General features: G+C 43.4%; 1 pseudogene across 1 annotated transcript; it reads left to right on the top strand.

Annotated features, from left to right (window-relative positions):
- Positions 1-2,534: 2,534 nt before the first annotated feature.
- LOC105508482 lies at positions 2,535-3,092 on the top strand (annotated as a pseudogene). The gene has a single exon (XR_001001276.1). The product of XR_001001276.1 is annotated as a mitochondrial import receptor subunit TOM6 homolog pseudogene (transcript).
- Positions 3,093-4,282: the final 1,190 nt, after the last annotated feature.

The raw sequence follows: 4,282 nt of genomic DNA, 5'->3' as shown, positions 1-4,282 counted from the left end.
AGACCCCTGGAATTGGCAGGGTGGGACCTCATGAGGTTGTTTCCCGGAATTGGCAGGGTGGGACCGTATCAGGGTGGAACACTATCGAGGCAGGGTGGGACCCTATCTAGGCAGGGTGGGACCCTATCTAGGGCCACCTGGTGCTAACTTTTTAGGTTTTGTAAGGCCTACTAGTTTCATTCACACTATTGTCCTACCTCAGCCTCCTGAGTAGCTGGGACTACAGGTGCCTGCCACCACACTCAGCTAATTTTTTCTATTAGTAGAGATGGGATTTCACTGTGTTAGCCAGGATGGTCTTGATCTCCTGACCTTGTGATCTGCCCACCTCAGCCCCACAAAGTGCTGGGATTACAGGCATGAGCCACCACAGTCCCACATCTTTTTATTTTCAAAAAGGGACACACCTTTTTATTTTTAAGGCAGGAATGTTTTCCTACAATATATGTTTATTGGAAAATGCCCAAATGAATTCTATATTACTTAATTTAATATAACTTTATATTCTAAATTATGACCAGTTTGTCTACAAGTATTTTTCCCATTATATTTACCTAATTATTTTATTTTAATTGTTAACCTAAATTATTTATGAAAACAGCGATAGTCACAATTTAAAGTTATGAAGCCACCATTGCAAAATTATAACTGTGACAGTGGAAAAAAGTTGACCTAACTGACTCCATCTTGCTCTTAACCTGCAAGCTGTCTTTGTTCATTCCTAGGCATAGGCTGAACTCATTTTGGGAGGAACTTAGTTTATAATTTAGCTCTGAAACAAAGATAACAGTACTTTCCCAAAACAAACCTTCTTACTGTCTGTGGACTAGACTGCCTAAAGCCACAGGATTAGAAGTTATGGTAATATTACTAAATTCAAGATGCAGCTATTTTCATTAAACCCATATTAATGTCTTATTTATTAAAAATAACACAAGTGAAAATCATTCTGTTTTGGCTGGGTTTATAGTTTTGTAACCTCTGTGCCAAATTTTGACAGTCACACGAATAAGTATGAAATTGCTTGATTAAGAAATACAAACAAAAGTGTATGCTGACAATTCTTAAGATATTTCTAATATTACTTCACCAATAATTTTAAAGCTGGCTTATTTATTAAAGATTTTATTTAAGTTACATGAACTTGAAAAAGCATTTTGTCATGCACGTCCATGTGAAGAGACCACCAAACAGGCTTTGTGTGAGCAACATGGCTGTTTATTTCACCTGGGTGCAGGCGGGCTGACTCTGAAAAGAGAGTCAGTGAAGGGAGATAAGGGTGGGGCCGTTTTATAGGATTTGGGTAGGTAAAGGAAAATTACAGTCAAAGGGGGGTTGTTCTCTGGCGGGCAGGAGTAGGGGTCACAAGTGCTCAGTGGGGGAGCTTTTTGAGCCAGGATGAGCCAGGAAAAGGAATTTCACAAGGTAATATCATCACTTAAGGCAAGGACCAGCCATTTTCACTTCTTTTGTGGTGGAATGTCATTGGTTAAGGCAAGGCAGGGCATTTGCACTTCTTTTGTGATTCTTCAGTTACTTCAGGCCATCTGGGCGTATATACGTGCAAGTCCCAGGGGATGTGATGGCTTGGCTTGGGCTCAGAGGCCTGACATTCCTGCCTTCTTATATTAATAAGAAAAATAAAACAAAATAATGTGAAGTGTTGGGGTGGCAAAAATTTTTTGGGGGATGGTACGGAGAAAGAATGGGCCATGTTTCTCAGGGCTGCTTCAAGTGGGATTAGGGGTGGCATGGGAACCTAGAGTGGGAGAGATTACGCTGAAGGAAGATCTTGTGGTAAGGGGTGATATTGTGGGGTCGTTAGAAGAAACATTTGTCGTATTGAATGATTGGTGATGGCCTGGATGCGGTTTTGTATGAATTAAAAAACTAAATGGAAGACACAAGGTCTGAATAAGAAAAGGAGAGAAAACAGGTATTAAAGGACTAAGAATTGGGAGGACCTAGGACATCTCATTAGAGAGTGCTTAAGGAGGCTCAGCATAGCCTTGCTAGCAAAGATTATGTATTTACTGTAAGAGGGAGTTTACAGTGGCGGTTTGGGATAGCACTAGGAGCTATCAGCTGTGATGGCTTGGAGAAACAGTGTAAACCGGCAGTGTAAACACGAGCAGGGCATTTATGAGTAGTTGAGAACGGTGAATAGGAGTATGACCAGACAGAAGACAGTAGGGATGAAAGTTTTTTGGGGTGCAGTCTAAGTTGATCTGGTGTCTGGAATGAGACTGAGACCTAATAAAAAGCAGTGTCCACACAGGAGCTCAAATGGGCTGTAACCTGTAGCATTCCAAGGACAGGCCTGAATTCTGAGAAAGGAAAGTGGTAAAAGTATTGTCTAGTCCTTTTTAAGTTGGTGACTGAGCTTGGTGAGGTGTGTTTTCAAAAGACTATTAGTCTGTTCTACCTTTCCTTAAGATTGAGGACGGTAAAGGATATAAGGTTTTACTGAATACCAAGAGCATGAGAAACTGCTTGGGTGATTTAACTAGTAAAGAATGGCCCGTGGAAGGTCCCTACTATGGCTTCCAGCGGGGTCCCGGTGAGCGCTGCTGGCTCGGCTAATGAAACTCCCGAAATACCAGACAACGTGGGCGATTGGCTTCGGGGCGTCTACTGCTTTGCCACAGATAGGAATGACTTCCGGAGGAACTTGATACTAAATTTGGGACTCTTTGCTGCGGGAGTTTGGCTGGCCAGGAACTTGAGTGACATTGACCTCATGGCCCCTCAGCCAGGGGTGTAGCCAAGTAGACAAATGGAATCCTGTGCTGAACCTGAATCTTCCAAAAAACAGCCTACGATCTGTGACCACCACAAGATGTGCCCTGATGGCAGCTGAAGTTTGATTCAGATGGGCACTTTTCTTCCCGCTCCCTGCCTAGTTTCCTTTTGTTCCTTGAGTCCACGCAGAATTCCATTCTGTGGTCAGCAGACAGGCTTAAGCTAAAGTATGGCCTCTGTTCTATAAAGTTCTGTACATAGTTCCCAAGCTTCTGCAGGGGGTGATCTTTGCTCTTCCTGAGAAATAACAGTGCTGTTTTAACAAACATTTGAAATAAATACCGCACACACACACACACACAAAAAGAAGACTGGCCCGTTATCAGATTGTATAGAGGTGTGAAGGCCAAACTGAGGATTACATCTGACAGAAGGGAAGAAATGACCGTGGTGGCCTTCTCAGACCCTATGGGAAAGGCCTCTACCCATCCAGTGAAAGTATCTACCCAGACTAAGAGATATTTTAGTTTTCTGACTCAGGGCATGTGAGTAACATCAATTTGCCAGTCCTGGGCAGGGGCAAATCCTGAAGCTTAATGTGTAGGAAAGGGAGGGGGCCTGCACAATCCTGAAGGGTAGTAGAATAGCGATGGAACACTGAGAAGTGATCTCCTTGAGGATAGATTTCCATGATGGAAAGGAAATGAGAGGTTCTAAGAGACAGGCTAGCAGTTTGTAACCTAGAGGGAAGAGGTTATGAAATGATGACAGAATAGAATGGGCCTGTGAGGCTGGAAGGAGATATTTTCCTTGGTCTAAGAACCATTTGCCTTGTGTGTGAAGAGATTGATAGGTGGAAGTTTCAGTGGGGGAGTAGGTGGGAGTGGCCAATGTGAAGGAGGAAAACTGCCTTGAGGGATAGAAGTTGGAAGTTAGCTGCTTTTTTAGCTAACTTATCAGCATAAGCATTGCCCTGAGCGATGGTTGGGGAAAGAAAATAGATTTTGGAAGTTAACTCTAGAGAGCTGAGCATAATTTGTGATTTTTAGGGCCTCTAACAGTATTAAAGCAGTGGCAGCCGCTGCATGCAGACATGAGGGCTAGGCTAAAACGGTAAGGTCAAGTTTTCTGGAGAGAAAGGCGACAGGACGCCTGGCTCCTGTGTAAAAATTCCGACCACACTAACCATGCCTAGGAAGGAAAGGAGTTGTTGTGTAGAAGGGATTGGGGTTTGGGAGATTAGCCAGCAGGACACGATCAGCAGGGAGAGTAAGTGTGTATTTATGAGAATTATGCCGTGATAGGTAAGAAATTTGGGCTTGACTGAGGTAATGGGGCTGTCTGTGAGGTCTTGCAGCAGTACAGCCTAGGTAATTTGCTGAGCCTGATGGGTATGGTCAGGGTCAGTCCAAGTGAAAATGAGGAGAGGTTGGGATGAAGGGTGTAAAGGAATAGTAAAGAAAGTATGTTTGAGATCCAGAACAGAATAATGGGTTGTGGATGGAGGTACTGAGGATAGGAGAGTGTATGGCTTTGGCAC

Source organism: Colobus angolensis, unplaced genomic scaffold (assembly GCF_000951035.1).
Source record: "Colobus angolensis palliatus isolate OR3802 unplaced genomic scaffold, Cang.pa_1.0 Scaffold100, whole genome shotgun sequence".
In the NCBI taxonomy this organism is placed as follows: domain Eukaryota; kingdom Metazoa; phylum Chordata; class Mammalia; order Primates; family Cercopithecidae; genus Colobus; species Colobus angolensis.
The sequence above is the reverse complement of the archived record's forward strand: the minus strand, read 5'-3'. Positions and strand labels throughout refer to the sequence as shown.